The sequence below is a fragment of the Pinus tabuliformis genome, chromosome Q (genome assembly GCF_031772625.1).
Source record: "Pinus tabuliformis cultivar Carrire ecotype Pingquan chromosome Q, CPIR1, whole genome shotgun sequence".
Classification (NCBI taxonomy): domain Eukaryota; kingdom Viridiplantae; phylum Streptophyta; class Pinopsida; order Pinales; family Pinaceae; genus Pinus; species Pinus tabuliformis.
The window spans coordinates 380,699,780-380,717,378 of record NC_142296.1 but is presented as its reverse complement, the minus strand read 5'-3'; positions in this window follow the sequence as shown (position 1 = coordinate 380,717,378).

Sequence of the window (17,599 nt, the reverse complement as noted above, 5' to 3'; positions counted from 1 at the left end):
CTTTTCTTTCCCAATTTTCCTTGTCCTCCTGGGCCTTGTCCTTGTCCTCCTTGGGAGCCTAGGTGTTCTGGTTAGACTATGAGAGCCCTTCCCTGTTTTAGCTTATACTGCTGAAAGGTTTCTTTTTGGAGTTGCTTTTGATCCTCTGGGATGAAGTGTTCGTCTAGGTGTCTCCATTCCTATAACAGTCATTTCATCACTTACTCCTCCACACTAAAATCTTCTTTCTGGGGGTCGATCTCCATTTGATTTTGTTCCACCATTTACATGTATTTCCCCTCCTTGTTTTTCATTTTCTTCTTGTTTTTTTACTTTCCTTCCCTCACTTTACTTCTGCTAAGTATCTGACTTCTCCTTGATGACTTTCGTGTTCATCTCTCCCACCTCCTCTGATTGAATGATAGCAAATCTATTGAGGTTTCGTTGCTCTACCTCATTTTGGGGAGACTTTTGTGACCCTGCTGGTTTTTTATTTCTTCTTCTTCTGTGAACTTCCTAGAAGCCATCTCCATCCTCTTTTCCATTTTCCTCTCTTGTCTTCTTTCCTTGCGCTTGGTTGTCTAGGTTGTTTAGTGGGAAAGCTCAGTATAGGTGCCCGTATTCATGGCATCTCCGACATCTGAATGGGATATGTTCATAGTCCAGGGTTTGCTGCCAGACCTCATCGTGGTATTCGACTTATATGCAATCTAGTAACAACTTCGTGATATTCATGTAAACACATATGCTCGCTTATGAAGTATACCTACCTTTTCATGTTGTGTCTGCCACTTTGATGAAGGTGCCGATTGAGTTGCCTGTTCCTTCTAGAATTTTTGGGTCCCAAAAGTCCATTGGGAGGTCGAAGAGGTGAACCCAGATGGGTACTGCCAACATCTTCTCCTGATCCATGTTATAGTACTCCTCCCAGTGTCTCATGAACAGGCCTACATTGTTAAAGAAATAGGGTCCATCTTCAAATATCCTCTCCTTATCTTCTAGGTTAGAGAAAATAACCGAGAAGAACCCTTTCGCCCCCAGTTTGAGATCGATATGCCCCTTTGGTTGCCATCATTGTTGAATCCACTTTATCAGTTCTTTCTCAGTTGGCCATGCCCCTATGAACTTACAGATCAAGGCATGATCCTTCATATATCCTCTGTACTCCTCCAACTTGTTATTTGGTATTACAAATCTAGGTTTTTTAGAAGCTCTGGGTAGGCATTTTCCTCCCAATTCAACCTACCATTTCACTACCATTATAGGTAGACCCTTACCTCATTTTGCGCTTCCATCAACTGATCCCTGGTTGCTTGTCACTCCTGTGGCAACATTTTGGTAGGAGGGGATCTCATCCCCCTATCATACCACTCATTCCTATGTTAGTATTTTCCTTTACCGTTTCCTTATTCCCTTTTTTTGTGTGTGGAGGTGATGGACCGTTAACCCCTACCCAGGAACTTGATCCCCCGTCGATCCTCAAGGTTTGCAGGACTATCAGGTGCAGCTCGTGTATGCACACCTGAGCCGTGCTTCATCCTCAGCCTCTCCCAAACCCATAGGAATAATATTAAACACAAGGAATTAATATTATAAACTGAAGTGATATAAACCCTAAAATAAAAATTAAACCCTACGATTAATATTACAAACCTTAACATTAACATTATAAACTTATGTGAATAAAAACCCAAGGGATTAAACCCTAGGGACATACACCCTAATATTAATAAACCCAAATGATTAATACTATAAACCCAAGGAATTATAAACTTAAGGGATTAACATTAAACCCTAAGATTAATATTATAAACCATAGGATTAATATTAAACCCTAGGAATATAAATCCTATGATTAATATTAGAAACCCTAGGATCAATATTATAAAACAAAGGGAATAATAAACCCATTGGATTAATATTAAAAACGTGAGGGATTATAAACTCAAGGGAATAACATTAGACCCTAGGATTAATACTAAACCATAGGAATATAAACCCTAAGATTAATATTATAAGCCCAAGATATTAATACTACAAATCCAAGCAATTAATAAACCTAATGGATTAATATTATAAACCTAAGGGATTGATAAACCCAAATTATTAATATTAAAAACCCAAGGGATTAATAGTAAACCCTAAGATTAATATTATAAACCCTAATACTACAAATCGTAAACCCAATATTAAACTTTAATATTATAAACCAAATATTAAATGGCCCTAATATTGTAAACCTTGTATTAAATTCAAGTTTTGTAATGCAACAATGTGATATTGAATAAGTTACAATGTAATTTAACATTGCGACAATGATTGTTAGACATATTTTCATATTGAGACAATGTTTGTCACAATGTGATGTTGGATACATTTTTGTACTATTCAACTGTAACAATATTAAACCCTTGATATTATAAGCCCAATTGACTAATAAACCTATTTTATTAATATTAAAAACCAAAGGGATTATAAACCCAAACAAATCATAGTAAACCTAACGGATTAATATTATAAACCAACGGGATATAGACCCTATGATAAATATTATAAACCATAAAATAAACATTAAACCCAGAGATTTACATCATGAACCTTATTATTAATATTATAAACCCAATGGATTAATAAGCCCAAGGGATTAATATTAAAAACCCAAGGGAAAAAAATTAAATCCTACGATGAATATTAAACCCTCTGAATGTAAACCTTAAAATTAATAAACCCAAGGGATTAATATTGTAAAACATAGGCTTAATATTAAACCCTAGGAATATAAACCCTATGATTAATATTATGAGCCCAAGGAATTTATATTACAAACCCAATAGATTGTAAACACAAGGGATTTATATTAAACCCTAGGATTGATATTATAAACCTTATCAATAATATTATTCCCTAAAAATATGAACCCTTACATTAATAAACCCAAGGGATCCATATTATAAACCAAAGTCACTAATAAAATCAAGGGGCTAATTCTAAAAATCCAAAATCCTAAAGGATTAGTATTATAAAACGAGGGTATATAAAACCTAAGATAAATATTATAAATCATAAAATAAACATTGTTGACCATTGTTGTCCATGGTTGATTTTCATATTGAGACAATATTTGTCACAATGTGATGTTGGTCCATTGTTTATAAACCCAAGGGATTTATATTAAACCCTATGATTGATATCATAAAACTTCCCAAGGGATTGATATTATAAACCCTAAGATAAATATTATAATTCGTAAAACAAACATTGTTGGACATCGTTGATTTTCATATTGAGACAATATTTGTCACAATGTGACGTTGGACCATGGTTTACCATGATTTATTTCTATATTGAGAGAATATTTGTCATAATGTGACATTGGACCATGGTTCACCATGGATGATTTTTATATTGACAATATTTGTCAGAATATCATGTTGGACCATGGTCGACCATGGTTGACCATGGATGACCATAGTTGTGACAATGTGACGTTGGACCATGGTCGACCATGGTTGACCATGGATGACCATGGTTGTGACAATGTGATGTTGGACCATGAGACAATATTTGTCACAATGTGACCATGGATATTGGCAATCATTGACCATGATTGACCATAGCTAACCATGGTTTCTTTTCATATTGATAGAATCTTTGTCACAATGTGACATTAGACCATGGTTGGTAATGATTAACCATCGTCAACCATGGTTGATGATGGTTGACCATGGTTGATTTTTGCATTGAGACAATATTTATCACAATGTGATGTTGGACCAAGGTTGATGATGATTGTCGATTGATTGATTTTCATATTTACCATGATTGACCATGATTGATTTTCATTTTGAGACAATCTTTATCACATTGCGACATTTGACTATGGTTGACCGTGATTGAATATTGTTGACCATGGTTTATTTTCATATTGAGACAATATTTGTTACAATGTCACGTTGGACCATGTTTGACGATGGTTGAACATGGTAGATGTTCATATTGAGACAATCATTGTCACAATTTGACATTGGACCCTTGTTGACCTTGATTATAAACTGAAGGGATTTATATTAAACCCTATGATTAATATTATAAACCCTATGAATAATATTCTACCCTAGGAATATGAACCCTTAGATTAATAAACCCAAGGGATCGATATTATAAACCAAAGGGACTAATAAAATCAAGGGATTAACACTAAAATCCCAAGGGATTATAAACCCAAGGGAATAATATTAAACCCAAGGATTTAATATTATAAACACAATGTATATAAACCCTAAGATAAATATTATAACCCCTAAAATAAACATGGTTGGTCATTATCGACCATGGCTGATTTTCATATTGACACAATATTATAAACCCAAAGGATTTTAACCCAAGAGCTTTGAATTGAACCCTAAGATTAATATTATAAATCTCATGAATAATATTATATCCTTGGAATATGAACCCTTAGATTAATAAACCCAAGAGATTGATATCATAAAGACAAGGGACTAATAAACCCAACATATTATAAACCCATGGGAATAATATTAAACACAAGGAATTAATATTATAAACCAAAGGGATATAAACCCTAAGATTAATATTATAAACCGTAAGACTAACATTATAAACATATGTGATTAATAAACCCAAGGGATTAATTTTAAAAACACAAGGGAATAACATTAAACCTTGGGGTTAATATTAAATCCTAGGAACATAAACCCTAAGATTGATAAACCCAAAGGATTAGTACGATAAACTGAGGGGACTAACATTAAACCATAACATTAATATTATAAACAATAAGCTTAACATTAAACCCTATGATTAATATTAGAAACCCTAGGATCAATATTATAAACCCAAGGGATTAATAAACTCATTGCATTAATATTACCATGATTGATTTTCATATTGAGACAATCGTTGTTACAATGTGACATTGGACCATGGTTGACCATGGTTGAATGTGGTTGATTTTCATATTGAGACAATCTTTGTCACAATGTGACATTGGCCACTCGTTAACCATGGTCGACCAATATTATAAACCGAAGGGACTTATATTAAAATGTGGGATTAATATTATCAACACTATAAATAATATTATATCTTAGGAATATATAAACCCTTAGATTAATAAACTGAAGGGATTGATATTGTAAACCAAAGTAATTGATAAATACAAGGGATTAACACTAAAAAACTAAGGGATGATAAACTCAAAGGAATAATATTAAACCCAAGGATTTAATATTATAAACCCAATGTATATAAACCCTAAGATAAATATTTTAAACCCTAAAATAAACATGGTTGACCATTATTAACCATGGTTAATTTTCATATTGACACAATCTTTGTCACAATGCGACGTTGGACGATGGTTGACCATGGTTGATTTTCATATTGAGATAATATTTGTCACAATGTGATTTCACACCATGGTTGACCAAGGTTGATTATGATATTGAGACAAACTTTGTCACCATAGTTGATCATGGATGACCATGGTTGTGTTAATGTGATGTTGGACCAAGAGACAATATTCATCACAATATGACCATGATTATTGACCATGGTTGACCATGATTGACCATGATTGACCATGATTATATAATGTTATTAATATTAGTAATTAATTTTAAAATTGATATTTGCAAATATTAATAATATTGAAAGTAATATTAATATTTGTATTCATCTTAAATAATATTAATATTAAAATTAAAATTAAAATTATTATTAATGAATAATATTAAAACATTATTCATATAAATGTTAATGATATTAATGTTGAAATATATTAATTAATATTAATTTTTTTCGTAAATCAACACCTAGGGGATTGGAACCAATCACATATCGCATGGAGTGTCTTAATAGTGCACCCTTTATAGTCAAAACAAGGCTTGTCACCATTAATTAATATTAATATTAATAATATTAAAAAATTAAAATAATCTTAATAAATTAAAATTTATTAATATTATTATTATTACTATTTATAGTAATAATGTTAATGTCGTTAATAATATTAATAATATGAATTAAATGTTGTTAAATTTAATATTGTAACTTAAATGTTATTAATAATATTAATGTTATATGTTAACAATTTCAAAAATATATTATGATTAATAATATTACTAATATTAATTTTGTAAACATAATTCACATTGTATATTAATTATTTAATTAATAATCATCGCTATTAATATCATTTAATGTTATTAATATTATTTATAGTAATAATGTTAATGTCATTAACAATATTAATAATATTAATTAAATGTTGTTAAATTTAATATTGTAACTTAAATGTTATTAATAATATTAATGTTATACATTAACAATTTCATAAATTTAATATGATTAATAATATTTAAATTAATATTAATTTTAATATATTAAATTAAAATTAAAATTAATAATAATAATAATAATGTTGTTAAAATTAATATCAATAAATAATATTAAATCTTAATATTACAATATTATGAATCTTAATAGTCATTACACTTCTCTTCCTAGCTGAATCACTAGGTTGGGGCATTCCTAAGTTGGGTAATTGAGATAGTAAGGTTGGTGAACAACGGGTTGTGAGTTGGTTGCTTGACAGTCGAGTGTGCTTACGCACCCTCACCATCACAATAGTGAGTGACTCCATCCCTCCGGTCCTCTCCCTTAAGGTCGAGCCAAGTAATAATTGGGTTCGTAGTAATTGGGCTACTCTACTAATAAGAAATCTTTTGGGAATCGTACATCCTCTTATCTACCCCCTTCTTATATACCATCCTCTTATCTCCTTCTTCACTCCTATATTCTTAACTCCCATCCTCTTATGATTTTTCTTTGGTCATTGGTTAGCCAGTGTGAGCGGAAAAGGAAAAGTATAACATTAATAGCCATTAATAATGTTAATAATATTAATAATATTAATGTTTCAAATAATTAATATTATTTTTATATAATAATGTTAAAATAATAATATTTAAATGGTAATAATCATTATTTAATATAAATATTAAATCTAACACAAATTATATTAAGTATAATATTATCATTATTTCTAATATAAACCTTAATATAAATATATTATAATCATTACTCTTGACATTAATATAAATTTATTATTATTAATAAACTTACTATTAAAATCTAATAAAAAACAAAAACAAATATTAAAAATAAAACCAAACCTTAAAACCTAAAGTAATATAAAACCTGAAACCTTAAAACCTAAAGTAATATAAAAACCTATATTAAGACCTTTATAGCAAACCCAAAGCGTGGATGAACTAAACACTCATATTAACTCTAATATTATTAAACAATAAATGCTAATTATTCAGGATTCATTTTTCAAGTGAGATTTCAACGTTTTTTAAGATTTTTCAAGTACAAATTGTAATTTTAATTTTACATTGTGAAAAAACAAAAAATTGTAATTAGAAAAATAAATTAAATATTTTAATGTATAAATTTAAAATTTTAATCAAATTAATCTATTTTTTTTTTAAATTACAACTAATAAAATAAATTAAATATTTAATAAATGAATTTAAAATTTTAATCAAATTAATTTATCTTTTCTTTATTTGTGTATGATAAGTACTTTCTCATTAACAACATTAAAGGTTTTTAAAGGTTTTTAAAGTTGATTGTTAAAATATATTAAAATAAATTAGCTAAAAAGTATTATATTAAATTATTAAAAATATATTATAACAATAATTATTATTAACCTAAACTTTAATAAATATAACATAATATATTAGTAAATCTAATATGAAATCCAATATTAAAAAATAAAACCTCATATTAAAAAATAAACTTTGTAAATTTTATAGATGCATGGTTTTTATCAAATATTAGAGTGGTATTCTAAGTTTTGAAATACGTGATTTGTTTCAATGGTATAAGATATTGATTTTTTAAAGTTAATTGCTAAAATATATTAAATTTAAATTATTACATGTAATAACAGTATTAACAAAAAAATTATTATACTAAATTCTTAAAAAATTATTATTATTATTAACTTAAATTTATTTTTTTTTCTGTAATGTTTAGAAGGACAATCTATTTTCTATTATATATAAGGCAAATTTACACCACACAGTTTTACCCGGTGACCTCAACTCACCCCGAGGGGAAATCGAATCTGTTGGTCATCGCTCAGCATTATACATCATCCAAAAACATAACATCTTTAGTCTTTCTAGCAAGGCTAAGTAAGTTTCAGTCTCAAGACCACAAACTGTATAACTATGACAACTGACATAAACATCTCGAAATTTAAATGCTATCCGCATAAATAAAAACTAAGCATAGGAAGACTAATGTTTCTTGGCATTCTGCTCCTTAGAATCTAAGGCTATTGGGGCGGGATCATAAGCAGTTTCTTCTGGCATTCCGAAGAGATCCACAATGGAAGGGATGTGTTGGCCAATACAGTCCATCCTAATGTCCTATTTGTGCAACTGGAATAGGATCTTCTCCATGTCTTTTTTGTAGTTGGGAAGACCCTGCATTGTAACTGCCATCCCCACAAAAATTTGCTCCATTGCTTTGCCTAGCAAACTGTTCATCAAAAAATACAGGTACAGGCTATGCTTGAATTATGTAATTCACCCTCTTGTGGTCCCTAGGTTAGGCACCATTTTTCTCTAGACTTCTATTTCATCATCTAGATCCAGTTCATTCTTTACCTGGTCTTCCCAATAGTCTATAAACTTTTGGATACACTCATCTGTTTCCTCCTTGTATGTTGTGGCTGCCTTAGCTATGAAGTTCTTGGTGGGCTTACAACCCTTGCGACCTTCCATCTTGCTTGGTTGTTTGGTTGCCCAGGATTCTAGGCCCTTGTTGATGCAACACGACCACATCTTGTTGGAGCCATATCGTGTCGAATTGTAACATGTATACATTCCAACATTTTTAGTTGCACTAAATCATTCATCTCAACACAACACCACTGTAATAGCCATACTTCGTTGCCATGTCTGGCCTGCGACAAGCAAAGGTATCCGTGTGCCCACAGGTGGCCATTGGAAGTGGGATTCAAGCATAATTCTCCTGGTTTATTTCCATGCCTCTCGCCCTTGGCAAGGTTTGGAGATTGGTCACCCCCTTGTAGAAATGACCTACCTCTCAGACCCATCTAGAGCCAGGTATTGCTAGTGATATCATAACTACAAACCCTTGTCTCTACCAGCAATTTCCTGTCCACTTTCTGCTCACCTCTCTGCCTCTCAGGCCACCCAGGGTCCCTGACTACTCGTGTATGGTTCTACATTTCCTTTTGTTCAGGTTCACTCAGCCAATTTCCCACCTTGCTAGCATCTCAATCCCTTGCCTGCCACTCTCCCTTGCCTCACTCAGCTACACACAGTCGCCCAAGCAAGGCTTGCCCATTAATCCCTATGACCTTGGACTGGTCATTTAGGTCAGGTCTTATTTCTAAGCTCTGCTCGGTATCAGTCATGCCATAGCCCCATCTTTTGCTTGAAAGCAAAATAAAAATAGCACAAAGTCGAGCCATAGCTTCCCCCTTGGATTCGGTGGTTCCTCCCTGGTTGGGCTAAGCCTCGTTGGGGTGGCCTCGCGCCTCTCCCTCCTCCCCAACGACTCTCCCACCACCTCATGAAATTTCCCCTTAAACCCGACCAAAACTTATGAATTGAACGAGGTCAGGACTAGTCTACATGCCCAAGAGATGATGCTTGCCCACAGACTTGTTTTCTATGCCTCCGTTCCGCTCTGTAGCTCCTGTCTTCTCCGCTATACCATTCAGCTTCACTGCACATTGAATACCTCTTCCCACTTTGCCACCTTCCCTTATGTCCCCCTCTACCACCTTACCAACCCACCTCCCATGCATTCAAGGCAGAGGACATCGCACTCCCTGCCTTGAGCATGTGGGGTGCGGCTGTAATGAATTCTATTGTACTAACCATGTCAACTCAGGCCTGTCACCTCTAACACTGCCCTCATCCCGATCGGGAAATTAATAACCTTAATTTTATTAAACATAAAATAATATATTAGTAATCCTGATATTAAATCTTATATTAAAATATAAACTTTGTAAATTGTTTACAAGCATGGTTTATCTAAATATTAGTGTGGCATTCTAAATTTTGCAATATCTTATTTGTTTCAATGTTGTAGCCTTACTTATTTTGTATTTTGAATTTAATTTGTTGTGTTTGATATATTGCTAACAAAAATAATTATTTCATTCAACTTATATTTTTTCTGTTGTTATTGGTGGTCCCTAGACCATCCTCCTCCATAAAATTGAAAAATCAAAGAATGACTAGATACATATTTATTTACAATATCAAGAACTTCAATATTTTTAAGTCCTCGCCTCATAATAATCAAAGATGTTGTTTCTGTAACCATTTAGTTGACCTATCACTTATTTGACAATTATTTATTAAGAAATAATTAAATTCTATATCATTAAAATTACAAGGGACTATTCCTTAATGCATTTGTAAATTTATATTTCTGCTTAGCCAATGGAGTGGTTTATAATATTAAGTTTTAGTTTGTAATATAATACTAATATTATTTATATTAATATAGATCTATTCAATAATTAACTAAAATGAAAAACCAATCTTTGTTTTCATCAATAGGTAAAACCAATCTCTATTTAGGTTTTTTGAAACAATATATTTGATAATTACAATATTGATTTTTAATTTGACAAAAAATTGGTTTTATAAAGAATTTTATGTTTATATTAATCCAATGTTTAATAATATTTTTATTAATATTTCTTTTGTAATATTAAAAATATTGAATATAAAATAATCTTATATCATTAAAATTACAACGTTTTTTTAAAGCATTTGTAATATGTTTTAGTTTGATATATGATAGTAATATTACTTATATTAGTATTTTCCTATTCAATAATTACCTAAAATAAGTTTTTACCCAAAAGCAATTTCTATTTTTTTTTAGCAATACAGTATGTTTGATAATTGCAATATTGAGTTATGCAGTAGGTTCAATAATTACAATATTGAGTTTTAGTTTGAGAGCAAAACCAATAATTATAGTTTTTCCTTATTTAATTTTTGCAAAGTTTTTAATGAACCAAAACTTATTAAATGTTGAGAAATTAATAATGTTGAACAGAGAGATAACAATCAAATCCATTTGGAAAACACAATTGCATGGTAAAATATAAATATACCAATCTGAAAATTGTGTTATGTGTGAGATTGAATTCAAATATTGACAATATTATGAACCATATAGTTTGACATGACCACCATAAATAGTTGAATATTAAAAAAAATAACCCAACTTCAATTTATATGATAAAACATAAATGGTTGTCTTTAACTTTTCAACAATAAAATAATATGAGAACATTGTAAAGGCACCTTACTAATTTCGAGCCAAGAGAGAAACTGCTTTTTACTCAACCATACAATTGCAAATGCTTTACAATCACAACAAATACAAGCCAAACATATACAAAGTGCTTGCAGATCACTAAACAAAGGCACACTATTTTCGCTGCTATAAAATACAAATCTCTTCTAGCCTGAGGGTCCCACATGACTATAACAAATGAGCCTCTTCAAACCCAATACTTCTACAAAAATTTATAACAACAATAATTAATAAATAAAAATAATTAAAACCAAATGCATATTTATTAATTACTTTATTAAACTAACAAGAAAGTTTGAATTTTTAGTATATAAATTGCATGCTCTTATAAATATATTGGTTTAGTTAATCCACAATTTTAACCATTTTACAAGAACTAAGTTTGAATGTATCAAAGCAATGACTATAAATGGGTAGGTTTAACTTTTCAGCGATGAAATAATTAGCACTAATAATCTTTATAAACACAGTCAAAATATTATTAGAAAAAAAATTGAAAATATTATTAGGAAAACGATCCAGGCATCATCAATATTTAATTCCATGAATAATTCTATACATCAAAAAGAACATTATAAAAAAAAGTCATCATTTCATCATTTTGTTTTTGAGCGGACATAGAGGAATTGTACTGAACCAAATAATTGCAGATCCCTTACCATGACAGTAAATGGGAGCCATATAGTTGAATAGCACTTCCACTTACCACGAAATAATGGTACATTGTTTGCACTGCAAGAAAATAAACAAACCAATCTTCTCGCAAAAGAGTCATAGAAAAGTACAACAAATGGGCCTCTTCACATGCATTGCTTACCTGAAAACTTTTAGCAACAAAAAGCAAAAAACAAAAATTCATAAATGAAAAAGATTAAAAGAATTAAAACCAAATAAATATTTACCAATTAATTATTAAGACATTCATAATTTTTACAGAGCTTTTTATGAATAAAAAATTATTAGGTGTGTAAGATCTCTTCATAAAATCAATTGAAAACTAAAACGAATAAATTAGTAAACATATCTTTGTTAAAAGAAAACGCACATAATAACAATCATCCCACAAGAAGATGAAATGGTAATCGCATGGGATTATCAAAATAGTTGCTTGCAAGTAGAACTTTGAGTAATTAATAATCTTTATCTATTGCTAAACTCAGAGTAATTAATAATCTTGATCCAAGAAATACCGGTCAAAGCATTTGGCAAACCCAGCAATGGCACTAGGTCATGGGCATTTCACTATATACTTTTAAGGTCATTTTCTTGGATGGTCATGGACATTTTACTATATATTTTTAAGACCATTTTCTTGGATTTTATTTAGCATGAATAGGAGGGAGTTACATAACGCAAGTTCCATAGCAATGTTTCTTCGTTAAAACGTAATTTTCTTGTATTTTATTTAGAGGAATAGGTAGGTGTTACATAACCGAGGTGTGAGGGTGCAATAGCTGATTGTTTTTATTTTGTAATGCCGGAGGATGAGATTTTTTGGAATTTTTTTTAATGCTAATGAGAAAAAATTCCAAAAGCTCGAATGCCAAGTTGCTAACAACGACGGAGGATGAAGGACTTTTCATAACTGTAACACCATGTTCTGTTTTGTTGGTGGTTAATGATGATATAGTAAATTTTAATTTTAATGTTGTATTTGATTTAATTTTTATATTATTATACTCTTTGCTAATCTAGATAACTGTAAAAGTAAGTTTTTAATCATGTTTTGTAAAAAAATAATTTAAATATAGTTTAAATATATGATTTAGATATGCAAAGAAATTAGTGATATGATCTAGTGATAACTACCAGAATATATGGTATTTTTAAATTTATCCAATTCCAATTAAAAACGCATATCGCCGTAATTAATTTTGACGAGGGAATCATTGTTGTGTACACAAGGATCATGGTATTAATATATATCAGTATTATTGATTTTCTCACATTCCGTTTATTTTGAATGGTAATAATTTTTTAGTGTTTTGTGTATAATTAAATAATTGTATTAATAGAAAAGAAAAGAAATCTCACAATTAAAATAGAAAATGATGAGCTTTAATCTCTTGGAGATGCTTATTGGTGAAAATACGTCGTGTAGTGCTGATGCCTTCACGAGTTGAAATGTGAAATGGGTCCTGGTGAAATCTCCCTATATATAGTTCCATTAATTTCTTAACGTTGTTTAGTAAGAGTATGTATATAATGAGTAACATTGTATATGATAACATCTAATTACATGAATAAACGGGAAAGAGAACATTGACATCTAGACCTGACTTCAATCATGCTGTGAAGATCAATATAGTATCAGCGTATAACATATTTTTTACCAATCTTTCTTCTTTTACTGTTGAATAATACGATGTAGCTATAAAGATTTACCTAGAAACTGCTAAAGATTTCATATCTATACACAACTATTGTCTTGTGATATAATATCACATATTCCATTCTGGCCGGCAACACCATTAACCATGTCTAAATTTGAATGGATAGCACAACCTCATAATGATTTCCAGTAGCGATTAATGAGCCTCTCTCTATCCTCCTCTGCTATATTTTCGCAGCACCGCTTCAGAACCTCGCAGTCTCCTATTTGCTTCAACTTTTTTCTGCAGAAGTATAAAACTTAGAGTAATGGCCACAAAAGAAAAGAAGTTATGTTAATGGTCACAAAATCACATCCATGGTACAATCTTTCTTTTTTCAATTTCTTTTTGAAGGTCCGTGAAATGAATTCTTACTACGAGCTTCTGTTCTGAAACCATACTTCCACTTGTGGGAATTGCAAACTCAATTCCTTGGCTAGGGTGTTCTTTTGCTTGTGCTAATATCCTGATTAAAAACCATATTTGTGTGTGATCTTAAATCCATGAATTCCTTAGGGTTCAATGAGAAACCAAAGGGAAAAGGACACTACAATTCAAGTTTCAAGGATACATTACCAGATTCAGAGTGTTGTGCTCCAAGAAACACTTTGCTCCAGTGGTGCATGGAAAGCCACAACTTTTTCCTCGTCTCTAGGAAAACGTAGCCCAAACCTCTACTTCCAGACCTACCTGGAGGAATGAATGGTTTTTGAAATCTTTTTGAAGCAATGGATGGTTTTAACTTTTTGGACGTGATGGCCAAGCGAGTGGATGGAAAATCAACTGATCAATTATTAGATGACACTATCTCGCACCACCTAACACGTTGACATATTTTTTTTTTAATTTATTGAAGTAGTTTGTAACATGCAAGAAGAAAAGCGCCTGGAAAATCATAGCCATTCAAAGGGCCATATCACAGAATATTCAGATGGCATGAAATCTCATCCATCGATTTTTAAAAAATTTAAAATTATAGAAGGCTGCATCTAGAGGTTGAAATAGATATGCTTATCATAACACCATCTATGTCCATATCACAGAATATTCAGATGGCATGAAATCTCATCCATCGATTTTTAAAAAATTTAAAATTATAGAAGGCTGCATCTAGAGGTTGAAATAGATATGCTTATCATAACACCATCTATGTTTTGTTTGTCTATTATTTCTGAAAAAAAAAACAACTTATTTTTACATGTTTATTCACAAGCTTACTTCAAATAATAGTTGAATATTTTTAAATATTAAAAAAAATTACACAAAATGTACCCTATTAAGTAGATGTTATGTGTTCCTTTCTTTGTTGATATGTTATTTGATATACTCTCTTTTTTTTCAGCTGTTTTTGTTGTTTTTCAACATGTGTTATTGTTAAATTACAATTTGTTGTTACTATATTTATTGACTTCTTCTTAGTTTCTCACTTTGTTGTTGACACTTAATTGTCATTTATTCTTGCTTTTGTATATCAATTTTATATTTGTTTTTCATCTCTATCTAAGAAGTATCTAACATATTTGTTGTTCATTTTTGTTTAATATGGATCTAGAACACAAACATCAATCAACATTATCGACAATTACTTTGTGCATAAAATGATATCATTGTATATTATTAATCTAATTAATTTAAAATCAATGCAAGTTATTCATCTATTTACATCAAATAAAAAATTAATGTATATAATAAAATCAATGCGTTTAGTGCAAACAATTAAATAGGATTAGAAATTAACATGTACACTAAAATCAATGTAGCCCCAACTCTCATTTATTGTGCCTTTCTTTGTTGATATTGTTTGTTCTTCATTTTTATTTAAGATGGATCTCACTTGATGATAGAGACGGATCTACGCTCTTTGTTGTTCATTTTTATTTAATATGGATCTAGGTTGATGATATTGTAATGCAAAAACTAATGCACGTTGTCAATAATTACTTTGTGCATACATTAAAAATCAATGCATCAAGTGTGATCAATTAAATAAGATGGGAATCAATGCATAAGTGCAATCAATCAAATAAGATTAGAAGTTAATATTTATAGAGAAATAAATGCATCTATTTTAGTGAAAAATAATATATTAACTAGACCTTACATATCCATTCATCGTTTACATATCCCTTCACCGTTTTAATTTCCTCTATGGTTAATAATGTTCAATATTATATATTATTATATAACATTAAACATAATATTGTGTTTAATAAAACTAATAGCCTATAACGTAAATATTTTTGTATGATTAATTAATATTTAATATTATAATAATAATATTATATTATTTTAAATTTAATATTAATATTAACATTAATATTAATATTAATATTAAAATTGAATCTTTAATATTAAAATTAGATTTAATATTAAGTTACGAAGATATCTCAATTGATGATCGTTGTGCTATATAAACCGTATGATTCATGATTCAAATCCTAAGAGTGAAACACTATATATATCTATATATATATATATATATATATATATATATATATATATATAACTAATATTATATTAAACTATTCGCCTTGAAACAATAATGTATATTATTATACCCTAATACATTAATATATATATTATAATATATTATATATTATCATATGGTAAGCATGATATTATATTAAAATTCTCCATCTAAACACTTGCACATATAAGTTTAATATATTATAACCTAATATTATATATAACTTAATATTAAACCTAATATTATAATAAAATATAACATAGTATTATATTAACATAATTTTACTGCACATCCTTCGCTGGTTAGAGCCATTCATTCAATGTTGGGAACCTCCTTCGCTGGTTAGAGCCATTCATTCAATGTTGGGAACCTTTCTAGTGTTTAACTTGCCCTAATGGCCTTAATTAAACTAATACGTCAAATAACTTTCATGAAATTCCCAATATTGAACACTGCAAAACAAATGTAAAAAACTGAAGTTTAAGATGTATAGTAAGTTTGGATAATCTTTATCCTATTCAAAGCTAATGTCGTTCCTAATAATATAATTAATAATTTGGAATGCTTAACGCTCTTCGCAATAATGTAAATGCTTCCTCCAAATGATAAATACGTGGAAGCACATATTATGATGAAGAGAACGGCTAACTTTGTCCAAGGGTTGTCATTCAGTGAATGTTATGACATCGTTATATATCACAACCACCATCCCTCGAGTGACATTGAAAATTGATAGCTCTATTTTTTTGTAAGCTAAGGCGATGCTCTGTTTTCCATTACTGTAAATAAAAGATATTACAAAGTTGGACAGGTCTCAACCCGCCCTTAAGGGAAACCGGGTTGCTTAACCATCTAAAGTTTTTCAAAGCCATCCAAAAAAAGTATAGTATCAACCTATCTATCCACGCTAAATATGCATCGATTCTTGCTAAAGGTAAGTTGTTTTCCTTCTGATTCAGTATCATCTATATTTCCAAAAAAACAAAAAATAGTATATAGAAAAACCTCCTAACAGCAGCTGCATCTTCTACTGATTTGGTGCATCTGTCTTTGGTTCTTTCTCAACCTTGACGCCCATTCCACCCGCTCGAAGCATCTGCAGGATATCATCCATCTTTCTGTCTTGCATGAGTAGAGTCACTTGAATATTTTTCAATTCCCTTTTCATAGTTGGAATGCCCTGAACCAGTTCAGCCATTTCTAGAGCCACCTGTTCCATAGCTTTAGCCAGTAATCACTTCATTCCCCAATATACATGTAAAGATTGTTTATATAAGGACATTCATCCTCTCGTATGTCCGGGATCAGGGAGGAATTGCTCCCAATCCTCCATCTCAGGATCTGAAATCTCCTGCATAGC